At 29.3% G+C, this 14,373-nt stretch overlaps 1 long non-coding RNA gene across 1 annotated transcript; it reads left to right on the top strand.

The window, feature by feature from the left end:
* Positions 1 to 2,087: 2,087 nt before the first annotated feature.
* On the top strand, positions 2,088 to 10,740 carry LOC145312509 (uncharacterized). Its single transcript, XR_013877067.1, has 2 exons — positions 2,088 to 2,212; positions 10,632 to 10,740. It is a non-coding gene; the product is annotated as an uncharacterized LOC145312509 (long non-coding RNA).
* The last annotated feature ends 3,633 nt before the right edge of the window (positions 10,741 to 14,373 follow it).

Below are 14,373 nucleotides of genomic sequence, written 5' to 3'. Positions count from 1 at the left end.
TTGGTCGTTTATACAATATAGACTGACTTCGCTACTAAAAAGACAGTAAATTAGAAAAAAATGTATTTTTTATTAGTAATCAATGTAAATTACAAAGATATTTTATTTATTTAATATCCAAAAAATAAATTGTAAAGGTTAAAATGGATGCAAATTATGTTGTCTATATTCACCATTCAGAGAGTTAAAACTTTTATGTAAAACAAACAATATCTACATCATTTAGATTTATCACCCTTGAAATTCAATAGCTACATGTATTCAGCTATTTTAGTTATTAAAAATTTGACAGGAATCATCATGAAGTTTTTTTTTTTGGTAAATCTGGTGGGTCTTAAAGGAACAACTAAGATTTTTGTCCACTTATGATAAAAACATTCTGGCATAAATATCTAAATCATAGAATATTGCTCACAATGAAATACTTTTTAAATAAAACTAGTGGTTACACCCCTAAAGATCTCTAGGGGCATGCAAAATGTTTTTTTTCAATCTATGTTAAGATCAGCTGTTTACCAAAAATATTATTATATTATATTTTGTTGATTTTTGGCGATTTTTCCCCCTCAAACATCTATAAACCTTAACAAGACCTATGAGAAGCTACACTGTAAAAGAGAACCATATAGGTTCAGCGGTTAGCAAGATCCTTCAGTACACACTCACAAACACACTGAGATTCTGTTACTTTATTACAATGATAATAAATGTTGATATTTAAAAGTTATAGTGGGTTTAAAACTGGCTAAACATCAGATTGTGGAAACTATCAAAACTTCTTGACGCTCTGCTGATATTAAATGTAAACAAAAATCTGTTTTCTTTTATTTATACATTCTATCAACAAAATTTACATCTTTAATGTATGTATAAAAGTTCATATTAGTTATATATGAAAGTTCCTATGAGCAAAGCAGCTCAATTATCCCATTAGTGACGAACCGGCTTTTAACGCCCGGTTCCAGAAAATGCCGAAAAAAACCGGTTCTCAGTTTTAGGATTGCATCATTCTCAGTATGAATCCCCCCTCTACTACCCTGGTTTTCATTTCCCCCTGGAGCAGGCAGATTTGCTTACTTCCGTTTGCCGGTATAGCTCAACAAAATTTGAAAACCAAGAAAAACAAGGTGATTTTAAAATACCCCTCCTAACTTTTTTGTTTATGAAGTAAAGTTAGTGATTTTTTTCGTGAAATTTAAAGTTTATTGGCATTTACATTCATTTGTGAATTCGTTTTATTCAAATTATTATTTTTTATATGATTTTTTATCGTTTTTTTACGTTCTATATAGACCCGGCTCGGCATATGGGGGGAAAGTCTGAAATTTTCATTACCCGGTTTTACTAATAGATCTTTTTTACAACAACAACAAAAACCGGGTTTATTAACCAAAAAGGGGTGGTACCTATAGCCAAAATCTTAAATGTGATATAAATTGTTTTGTATGTTAGTTGTAGCTCTATCAATTACATGAGGTTATGTAGTTTTCAATTACGGATCGTATCGTAGTTTTAAAAAGTGTTCATCTCACTTTGGGCGTTCAAAAATTACATTTTTAATTTTTTGGGCCAAATAACCGGGTATTTAGGTCGCAAACGGGCTTTAATGCCGGGGGAAAGCACCAAAAAACGCCAAAAACGGGTTTTATTGCAACTTTCCTGTGCACGCCACTAGAGCAAAACAAAAAAATTGGAATTCCGTTTTTACCATTATAAAGCTTCCCTGAGATTTTCAGCTCGATCGGTCCATAAAAGTGGCGCTCGGCACTAATGGGTTATAACTATTATTATACTATAACTGACAAATCCGTCTCTAAAGATCCCTATGGGGAGGGGTGTCGACCCTCCCTAACTTTGAATCTTAATTTTAAACAGGAAAGAAAAATCCGGCGGTTTAATTTCTTTCTAAGGCCGATTTATCTTTGAAGGTTTTTGATAATCAGTGCTCAGAGCAGACAGGACTTTGGGATTAAGAATGATCCTTGGGGACATTTTTTAAAATCATCTAATTTGTTAAATTTAAAACTAACCTCCAAGGCCCCATCCTCTTGAATTGGATATTCTTTATGACTTTTTTTTACAGATTTTATTTTTTTAAAATGTTTGGAGCAGAAAGTATTGAGATGGTTGAGGGCGGTGTTATAGTGATTTTAGATATGATTATTGCACTCTTGAGCGTTATTTGTAACCTTATTGTTCTCACATCTTTAAGGTAAATAGTTATATGATTATAGATTGTTTGTGTAACTTTTTTGTTCTTACACCTGTAAGTGAATTATTAAAAAGGTAGTTCTATGACTGCAGCCAAATACATACATTACATTTTTTTCTTAATTTCAATAAACACAATTTTGTTAAGGACTTTGTCCCATGTACAGATAGACATGCAATTAACACATATATGGTCTAAATTGTTCAATATTAAAATGTTTAAATGATATAGGACAAAGTTATGATGTGTTTGTGTTTACAATTTCAAAAGTTTAGGTTCTTACCTTGAAAGTTAGTGGGAAGAGAAAAAAGCCAATATTCCTTGAAGGCGTTACAATAGACAAATTTATTAGATTAAACTTGTCCAGGCTTTTCTATATTCTTAAGATTTTACAATATGCTTTTCTATCAATAAATCATCTAAATAAAAACCTAATTAAAAGGTTTAGTGCTAAATAAGTCAATATATAGTATTGATGTCAATTACAACAGAATAATGCTCATCAAAGCAGAAAAATGATAAAAGGAAAATAACAAACATGTATTATCAACTATTTAAGAATCTATTTTCTTCAGACATAAAAAAAGGTTTAACCGTAAAATTAAAAAAATGCAAAATGCCTTATAAAAATATTCAAATTTTGATTTCAGACAATTTAAAAAAAACATTGATATCAGATTCAGAAAGATTAGTCTTTTTTAATATCTCTAATGGAATACTATTATAATATGTTGTTTATCTAGGCCAACTTTTAACTTACCATCCCCACCCAAATTTATTTGTCGCTAGGTAAATAAAGAAAATAAGGAAAATATTTCAGTTTATATATTATTCTATTTTCCTTTTTATAAATTGAATTTGTTTACCTCGCTTCTATTTTTCTTGCTTTAATTGTTTATATTTCTAAGCGAACCATCTCTGTAATCAGTTTATAAATATGATTACACTATATCAATAATCCCAAACTTAATCTAATAGACACCATATTTCCATCTATTTTTGCCCAGATTTCCAAATAATATTTTGTTTCTTTAGTATTTCAAGTATAATCAGTTATGCTTGGAAATGTTAGTTTGTTGGTATTTGTTTTTATGGATGATGCCATCCTTTTCTTATAAACCCTTAAAAGAAGAAATACCTTTAGGTGCTTTACAAAAACGTGCCTGAAATCCATCATCTTGTAGATAATATTCTGTTCATTTTGCGGATTTAAAAAATAAGATTACATGGGACACCGTGTAATTAAAAACAGATTACATAGGTGGGACACCCTGTATTAAAAATCATATTTCAAGGGACACCCTGTATTATAAACCAGATTCAAATTGAATTTACTTTGTGTGAGTGAAATTTGCATCACATCTTTCCCTAACATACTTTTTCCTCCATTTGTCTCATATTTTCTTTTTTTTTCTCAGTAGCAAAACCTTCTTCTAATTCCAAATGTATGTACCCCTGTCAGCTAGTTACATTTTGGGTTTGTCTGTTAAGATTTCTCTTACAAATGAGGATATAGTCTTTACCAGATTTTTCTGTCGCTTATTGGTAGATAATACAAAAGAATTTGCTAGCTCTGGATCTTGTCATCATTGTTGAAGTTTACATACCCTGTATTTCTAATACACCTTTGATTTAGTCGATATTCTAAGTTATGTACTAAATTCATAAGTGACATATTTATATTAGTTTTTCCAATAAGATTTTTTTATGGATGGACCAATTATTTGACAATTTTTGGAAAACTTAATCTATTTAGGTATACCATTAAAAACAAAAATAGAGAGGGAAAGGGGGTGGTTATAAGAAACCTAAACCACATAGTTGAAATAGATTAAGAACATAATACTTCTAAAAACTTTGTTACGCTATTGGCAAATAAACGTGTCCTTGTTATAATAAGTTATTCATATTATTAGATTAATGATCCATAAAATCGAAACCACACAAGAAATTTCCTTTTAAAAACTTTGAAAGAAAGAAAATGTTTAGTTAAGAATTTCTAAGAAATAGATTAGTTTTTCAGAGAAAGAAAAATAATTTTTAAGTTTTCTTTGAAATATTTGTATAAATGAACATTGTGTACAGATACAGGTTATGTCCGGCCTTTAGGTATAGTGTTTATTTAGAATTTTAATCTATCATATAAAGTAAAATAATAACTTTTTAAAGGAAATAAAAACAAAATCATGAGAATACCAAATCAATATGTTGTTCTCATTTACTCTTATCTTATTGGTTGGCTAAAAACTTTGAGTACTGTCTGTCGACAGTTTTTTTTACCTGTCCTGATTGGGCCTTTCTTTTCCTAGTCCTACCTAGCCATAACATATATATTTACAATTTACATATAACATCCCCTCTACAAAAAGAAATATATGTTTTTGTTGGGGGAACCTCTTAACTCATTGAGGAAAACCTGAGAGGATATGGGACGGGACCCTCAATATTCTCTGGGGGCTTCGTCGCCATAGGCAAGAGGTGAATCTGTTTTGTTTATATAACTATTTTAATCATGTAGGAATCTTTTATATCAAGTAAATGACAGTCTTATCAAACGTCGTGAGGCAGAGAAAAATAGGAAAATTCAAATAATTTAAAGAGAAATGAATTTAATCTATCATCATATATAGTTCATGTCAGTCATATAATTGACAGCAAACAAGCCTGAAATTATGATTGGTTCCTTCGCATGAAAATAATAAATCTCCCAAGAATATCAGGCTGTAGCAAGGTCATTATTTCATGTGATTTAGATATTATGCAGAGGTGAAACACCTCATTTCTTTGAACCATCAAGTAAAGCCTATTGAATGTTAATCTGAATAATAATATTAATTTACAATTTTAAAATATAAACAGAAATGTTGAATCTTGAACCATGTAAATTTTCTATTTTCTTAGCCCTTTCAAATATATAGATCAACAACTTATCCATAAATATTCATAAAAAGCACCAATATGTACTACAAATTAATTTACCTCCTAAGTAAAAGACCATTGATAAAAGTCTTTTAAAGGCATCAAATGTTTTTTTTTAATTCTTGTTTATCTTTGCATTTTAAACAGTATCATGCTGATTTAATCTTTTTTACTAACTAAATTTTATGGTTTATAAAACCTTTTCTAAGCTGTTTTGTAAAATACAATATTTCATTGTATATCATTAGAAAGCATAGAGGATTCTTTATAAGACAAAAATAGAACAAAAGGAATGCAGCAATGTAAGGGAAGCTAAAAGTAATTGGGAAATTACAAATTTGAAAATTTTTATTGATGGAGCTTTTTAAAAACATAATTTTAACGAGCAGAACAATTTTGTCAAATGCGTAAATTTTATGATAGCAATATTTATAATATTATATATTATATCTAAAGTTTCAATGCTTGCAGAAACGTACCTATTCATTTTAGGAATCACCTTTATAAATTATTAAGAAGATAAGCAAAATTAAACAAAGATCAGAGCCTTTTAGAAAATGTATTTTTAAACAAACAAATTTTAGGAAAATATAAAAAAAGATATAATATAAAAATGTGAACAAATCTGTACACTTACAGAATTTATAATCTCTATCTTTTTATTATTGGGACAGGTATAAGTATCATCATAAACATTAAAAATAAAATAAAGAATTTTTTGAAAATCTCTATTTTATGGGACACTTTCTCTTGTATTAAACCTTTTCAGGGAGGTTAATGGGGATTCAACTTATTATAATAAGATCTTGTTGGTTTGCATCTAGTCTTTAGAAATAGGAAGGGGGAGTTCAGGAAAGTAACCTAAATCTATTCAAGCTTTCCTGAAAAGTAGCTTCGGAAGAAAAACCTCACTACATTATAGGATTGTCAATTTTCCTCAATTATTCTTTAAAATCTGAGAATTTAGAAGTGGGGGTGGGCATAGACGTTCAAGGTGGGGGGGGGGGTAAAGGGGTGATTACCCCCCTAAACAAACTTCGCGCGCATTTTTAATACTAAATATCTAATAAAATTATTTACCCCTGCCTATATATTTCAGGGGGGGTAATTACCCCCCCAAGCAAATTTTACCCCCGGGGTAAAATTTTAGGGGGGGTAAAAAAAATTTAGGGCGCGCTTCGCGCGCTATTTAACCCCCCCCCCCACAAAAAAACGAATTACCCCCTCCCCCTTAAATTTTTTTTACCCCCTTCAAAATAAAAAGCTTGGAAGCCCCTGGAGGTGGGCTTGGAAGATAAAAAATAAAGTTAAATTTTTAATCATATTATTCATAATTTCTTCATTTTCTGTTCAATCATTTATTTCCACTGCTACTGGCCTCTGTTTCTGATTATTATTCTAGTAACGGATTTTATATTTTTCACTTTCTTACAAATTCCAATAGAATTTAAAACTGATAGAAATACACTTTGACAAGCTACTTCCTTTTATTGGTCTTTATATTAAATATTAAGTTTTTTAGATAGCCCAAGGTGTAGAAAGCTACCCGGATAAATATAATCTTATCATAAATATTTAGAAAACCCAGGAACAAGAAAACCAAAATAAAAATAACATGCATCTAAAATCTCTGAACTAGCAAAAAACCTATTTAGAATGCGACATTACCATTGTTAATATTTAATTCCTTTTGTTTGAAACTTATTTTAATTTCATTGTTTGCAAAATTAATGTGCATATTATCTTTATTTTACTGCGAGGGGGATGGAGAATCTTAAAATAAAAAGTTTAATGCATATTAAGTCATTTTCATACTTTTTTGCTTCAGATAATGATTTCAAATTCAATTTGGTTTAGGAACTGCAGACAATTGAGCTTATATAACAAGGATGACAACATTCATAGAAGCGAAGTTCTGAAACAGTAGGACAAACGAACATTAATAGTTTTAGAGTTTCAGAGCTGAATAATCAGAATATAAATTTGTAAAAAAGCGAAACAAAATTGTAGTAAATTTGTTTAAAACTGCTTAAATACAGGATTCTGTTTAAGGACATACATACATTTTTAGGACTTGATTATAGAGTTGCTTCGCTTATAAAATTGTACTTTGTTGTCCTAGGAATCAGTATTCCAAAAATCAGATCAATTGGATAATTATAACATAAAAAGTTAAAAAATCAACATATTTAAAATAGACATACGAACATATAGAGTTTCTTCGCTTTGTGAATCGTAACTAACTACAACAGGAATCACCATGCAAAGTTTGAAATAGATAGGACAATTCTAGCATGTATAAATTAACGAAAAGAGCTATTCAAGATGGATGTACGTGGATCCTAATTATAGAAAAGCAGGAAGATTTATTTTTTTAAATCATGCACAGTATAATGTTTTTTATCTAAATCCTTTAACATTAATGTTTTTTTTATTATCGCGATTTCTTTATTATAAATATACATTTAACCTTAATGTTTGAATATTTAAATGAATTTTCTTGTTCTAATGAAATTAATTAGAAAAATATCAGCTGTTTTGATTGAACCTAGCTATGAAGATATGACTATGCATGTGGTTTTTGTATGTGTGCTGACAAATTTCATTTTAATTGAATCAAAGGAGTTAACTCAACTTTGTTAATGGCATTGGTTTATGCAGAATTTTTGCAAATATAAAGCAGCCATTTTTCGTTTTCATTAACTTTTAGTGGGTTTAAGAGATTTGATGTACGAAATATTTTATTTATTTTAATTTACTCCTTTTCACTTCACTCAAAATAACTTGCAATAATTTCATTTTTGAAAAATTCGTGTAAGTTAACTAAAGGCAAACACAAACAATACCAAAAGAATATCTACAAATTACAATAGTTAATTTGGGTTAAAAAAGGATGAAACGATATAAATATATTATTTAATTGGGTAAAGAATATACAAAATGTCAGAAATAAAGTGAGTTACCTTTTTTTTATGTTTCATTATCATTTGGCCACAACTTGGTCAAAAATACTCACAACTCAGACCTTTTTCGAACGAAGATACTCAAATGGTTTCTTTACAAGCCTAATCAATCAGTTTTAAGATATCTTTATATTTCAATAAAAATTGATGAAAATACCAAAAAAAGGCAAATTTGGGTGTTACCTTTTATATGCACAGATACCATAAAATCAACAGAAATAACACTTATTTTTACTTTTCTCTCATTTTTAAGGTTTGATTCTGTTAAAATGGTTATTCTTGAAGGGATTTATGCATTGATTATACTGAAACATAATATTGGGTAGAAATTAATGTATTTCAAAGAAAGAAAATTTGGAAAAAAAGAAATTCGACCTCTATCACTTCAGAGGACGGCTGCCAACCTCCAGTTGACAGGATGTAGTTAAATACTTGTTAGCAATAATAATTAGCCCAAAAAGTAAAACAAAAAGTTTTTTAATATGGTGAAAAAATGATAATCTAAATCTTAATTTTGGGGAGGATGATCTTAAAGACGCTCTTACTGATGGTGATGATTACCCAGATAGTATCAAAGTACATGAGCGTTATGACAACTTATCTATTAAACTAGGGTCTGATTTTTGTATTTGTAGCAGCCTCCAATAAAAAGTTGTAACAAGAAATATAACTTTTTAAAACTACTTTATTTACCTTATGAATTGGAGAATTTAAAAACCATGAGTGTATAATTTGATATTTCTCTTGATTGGAGAATGCTACAATTACAAAAATCGAACCATAGTTTAATAGATAAGTTGTCATAATACTCATGTATTTTGATACCATCTGGGTCATCATCACCAACAGCAAGAGCGTCTTTAAGATCATCATCCCCAAAATTAAGATTTAGATTATCATTTTTTTACCATAATAAAAAACTTTTTGTTTTACTTTTTGGGCTAACTATTATTGCTAACAAGTATTTAACTACATCCTGTCAACTGGAAGTTGGCAGCTGTCCTCTGAAGTGATAGAGGTCGAATTTCTTATTTTCCAAATTTTCCTGTTTTGAAATACATTAATTTCTACCCAATATTATGTTTCAGTATAATCAATGCATAAATCCCTTCAAGAATAGCCAATTTAATAGAATCAAACTTTAAAAATGAGAGAAAAGTTAAAATAAGTGTTATTTCTGTTGGTTTTTTGGTATCTGTGCATATAAAAGGTAACATCCAAATTTGTCTTTGTTTGGTATTTTCATCAATTTTCCTTGAAATATAAAGATATCTTAAAACTGATTGATTGGGCTTGTAAAGGAACCATTGGAGTATCTTCGGTCGAAAAAGGTCTGATTTGTGAGCATTTTTGACCAAGTTGTGGCCAAATAATAATGAAACATAAAAAAAGGTAACACACTTTATAATTACAATGTTAGAAATAACTAAGCTACACTTAATATTAACAAGGAAAACATTATCCAGAGGAGCACAGCTACTCTATTTATCAGTCTGTCCCGCTACATATGCACGACAAAACTTGTGTTTTAACTTTTCAAGATTGTAGTAAAAATAATTGAAAATTCATTTGAATATGATATCATGTTTGAAAAATATTTTTCAGGGGGTAGGGTAGGTATTTTGGGGAAGAGCAACCCCCTCCCTTTTCGTGGTAAAAAGCTAAAATGTCTACTATTTTTTAATTCTTCGATTATTTCATTTTTTTATTTAATTTTGGCCTAAACTTTTATTTCTTTTTATTATCTTCCCATCATGAAAACTCTATAAATATACAATATATTTTGAATTATCTATCTACTTTTCTCTTTTGGAGCTTTCATATTTGCTAAGGAGATTAGACAATTTCATGCACTTTGAAGGCCGATAACAACATATTTTAATATATTCAGGGACAACGGAAAACTGTCCAGGTGCTTTTCTAGTACCTGGTTTTCCCTGCTTAGTTTTGAACTTCATTGCGACACTTTGTATGACTTCTGGAAACATATATCTCCAATGCAAAACAATTCTAATAATAATCCTGAAATTTAATGAAAAATTTGCAAGAGATGAAATATCCTTTTATCTGAGGTTAAAATTGATAATATTTGTATGTTTACAATTTTAGATTTGAAACCTTGAAATGTTTCAAAACATAATTTTTGTATTACCTAAGATAATACGAATGACAACATATATCTTCAAAATAGATTATTTTTTAGAAATATTACTCTATAATACACTGTCAAGCCAGAGGCGTCGCTTATAGCAAATTTGGGGTAACTGCAGACGCACGAAGAACAACAGTAAATTATTGAACAGCTTGGCCAGTAAAGGAGATTAATAGAACATAAACTTTTCCACAATTTTTTTTTATCTTCATGATATATTAGTAGGTAAAAGAAGGTTCTAAAATAAAAATAACACCATGAAGGATGCACATTAATTTATCGTCCATTGTCTTAACAATTTAAATACTTGGCACCCTATATACAACATGTTTCCCTTAATAAATGTAAAAATATCATTGTTTCATATTATCTTCAAATATTTCAGGGAATGGGATGGATTGTTGAACGTGACTTACAGTTTTCTTGTGGCAAATCTTTGTGGAGCAAACCTTATTGGTGCTGTTTTCGTCAAGGAATTGTATTCAGAACAATAATTTTACATTCAAAGTTACTTTTCATAAAAAATGTCATAAAAAATTTCCTTGGAAAATATAATTTTAGTTTTTGGTAGTGGTTTTATTCATTTTATCTGTTTAAGTACTGAGCCTCGATCCATCAAACTACAAAAACCTTTTGTAGCTATTTTTAAAATTAGTTCTTTCTGTTTTATTGATTGATTGATTGATTAGCCATAGTTTCTTAGGGTTTGGACCTAAGTAGTCATTGAGTAGGCTGAGGCACTTTTGTATAGCCACTAGGGCTATCAAGCTCTATGTTCAAGCACATTATGACTTGACCCGCTATCTCATGAGATCTACTCATTATTACCTCACCCTCGCCGTGTATGACAGGTGTCCCACATCAAGTCACCGTAATGAATGACGCTCTCCATTGAGGAGCTTGGGATTATTGATACGTTACTAGTAAGTATCTTAACTTACTCAATAATACTCTTCTTACACAACCAGGGGAAGTTGCATGCATATTATTGCGAATGAGAAATTCGAGTCAACACAATGAGAATTGAATTCGTAGCTCAGTATGCTACCACTGAGCCACGACGCCCCTATATTTCAATCAAATTACATTTTTAAAGAATTAGTAGGGCTGTGATTACTTAAAGTTCATTGTCCATTATCCATAAATGTATGATATATTAAGGTCATAATCAAGTTTATGCTGCTTAACAAAGTTAGAACATGTGCTATAAGCTTAGAAATAGACACTGATTCTAAAAAATATTCACACAAAATGAAGTTGAGTCATATGTATATTTTATATTTCAATCAGTAATTTATGAGCTTAGAAAACATTTTATGGTATATTTTAAGCAAAACGCCCATAATTAAGCTTCCTAATTCTACTATTTGAAAGACAAAATATGTGACTGGTTGGATAAGTTTTATTCCAGAAGTTTCTTTAAAGAATTGTATTATGTAAACCTTGTCCTATTTGTGACTCAAGGTGTAAAATTTATAAATTATCATAATTCAAAACTTGTAAACAAGGATCAAAGCAGAATTTACATAAGAAACCAAATTTTCTTACATATTAAACAAAATCAAAAAATGAAAACTGTCAAAAGCTTTTTACAAGTCAAAAAAATGCTAAATTAACATTTATTCCATTGTCTTTCTGTCTGTCTGTCAGAAACGATTTCTTGAACAGAGAAAAGTGTTATCATAGAAAAAGAACACATTTTTATCGCTGATTTTATTTCACCAATAAGCATCAAGTCTTGCTTGGTCTTTCAACCTTTTTAAGAGAAAATACTTTTCGGTGTTTTGATTACAAATTCTTTACCACCTTTGAACTTGTCATTTCTGTATTGGCTTATTTATTTCCACTTATCCCGTTGATAAACCCCAAACTGTCCCAGTTTTGAGCAAGACGATTCCAGTTACGTCATATACGTTTCGGGAAAGAAAAAAGGAAGGGGGGAAGAGAATCTCTTTAAAAGAGATGGGAGAAAAGGGAAGATATTTTCTTCCCCCCTTCCCTTTTATATGACGTCACAGGACTCGCCTTGCTCAAAACTGGGACAGTTTGGGGTTCGTCATCCAGTTACATGCCTGACAAAATAGTAGACATGGGTGATAACAAGGGTAAGAATTAAACTCAAATGATTCACTAAGGTCTGTATATTATCTTACTTGCAAATACACAATGCCAAAAGTATTAAAATTAAATGGTTATAAATTACATTGATAGTTAACTTATTCCTGATGAGTAGAGGAAGTTTTGTTGCTGTAGTAATAAATTTGCGGTTTTGATGGCTACTGAAAAGTCTATGTTTAATAACTCATTCAGTTAAATCTTTTCTTCCACTTTGAAAACAAAACTTTAACATCCTTAGCTAGGGTTTAGTTTTCAGTTAGCAGTGAAGCTATAATGTAATTACAATTTTACGTAGTACATTTATTTGTAACAATACAGCTCATATACATATACATACATATATTAAGTCAGATCTCTAAATTAATATTATTTTGTTATCAACATTCAAAATTAGCCCTAAATCTATAAAAACTGTAAACTCCTGTTTTTTCAACTAAAAAAATCTTTTAAAATTGTATAATGTCTAACCCATGAAAAAATAATATTTGGCTCTTCATATCCAAATTCCAAAAATTAAAATAAAAGGTTTTGCTATTAAAAACATTCATAAATTAAGTTGCTCTCCAACAATTTCTTGAAGAACAAAATACTTGTTTTATCTCCTGGTTCTTGATTTTTTATAAAAACTTTTGCTAAAGTTTACATAAATATTGCATATCTTTTTAAAAGTTCTTTCTATGATTCTATTATCATTTTCAAACACTTACAAATTTTATATATTTTTATTATATTGATGAGAATTTTTGTCTGAAAAGTTTGAAAATCTGTAAGGATAACCAAAGCCAAATTGATTAATTGAGCATATGCAGCTTCATAAAAAATTACAGCTTTGAAAATTCCTCCTAGTTAAGTCAAGATTGTTAAGCCTTATTTTAACAATCTTATACAATTTATTTCAAAATTGACAAAATTAAGTCGATAACACAATGATTTGACTGATTAGAAGTGAGTCCTTACGATAGATCAAATATGAACAATCTGTAAAGTTTGAATTTAGGTTGCCAATAAACACACACATACACACACACACACAAACAAGCAATATATAATGAATATTATGGATACAGGACAGCCAAAATTAATAATGGCTTAAACTATAAATTCACAGTTACACGCAGATTTTACTAATAATATAATTTTATTAAAACTATTTTCGATACTAAACATGCAATCGAGAGAACAATATTGAATTTAAAAGTTAAAAAAAAAAATACGTATAGAAAAACATACATATCTTATTTTCAGCTTTAAAATGAATTATTAGTGGTATGCATCAGTTAACACTAAATAACTTTTTAAAGAAATTATCCCTCTATATTGATCACACTGTTCTCTTATGCAACTTTAACGAATCTGTAAATAATAGTTGGTTAAAACCTTTTAAACTATGATGAAAGATTTGTGTGCTGGTGTTTGTCTAATCCAACCAAAAAACAATATTGCATAAAAATTTTGCGATGTTGAGACATTTCAAAATACTATCATTAATCAAATATTGTATGTTACCATATCCATCAATTATATTATGGTAAAAAATCTGAAAATAGAAAACCAGACAAACGAACAAATAAAGTGACAACACTTCTGTTATTAAATAACCTTAACTTTACTGGATCTTCAACATACATATGTCGTAAAATTGCTTATAGTGTGTCTGTACTTATTTAACAAATTATAACAAATAATATTTTATGACAAATTTTGATAAAAAATGGCAAAATTAAATTAAAGATGAAACATATAAGTGCAAATGACTATAAATTAGCTACGTTGTGCATAGATTAAGTTTAAATGTTACAGGAATACTCATTCAAAATTTAATTATTTAAACAAAGCTATTTGCCATGGACGTACAGTACAGAACTCCAAATGATTGAATGCTTTTTAAAGTACGTTCATAAGGCTATCTTGTTAAAAAAGTTGGGAATAGTCCCTTTCGTAACATCGCCCCATAAGTGGCGATTCGTCGTATTTTTAAAATAACTTTTTATAGGTTATTTTATTAGATT

Source organism: Acartia tonsa, chromosome 2 (genome assembly GCF_053477335.1).
Source record: "Acartia tonsa isolate MP-2025a chromosome 2, ASM5347733v1, whole genome shotgun sequence".
In the NCBI taxonomy this organism is placed as follows: Eukaryota; Metazoa; Arthropoda; class Copepoda; order Calanoida; family Acartiidae; genus Acartia; species Acartia tonsa.
The sequence above is the reverse complement of the archived record's forward strand: the minus strand, read 5'-3'. Positions and strand labels throughout refer to the sequence as shown.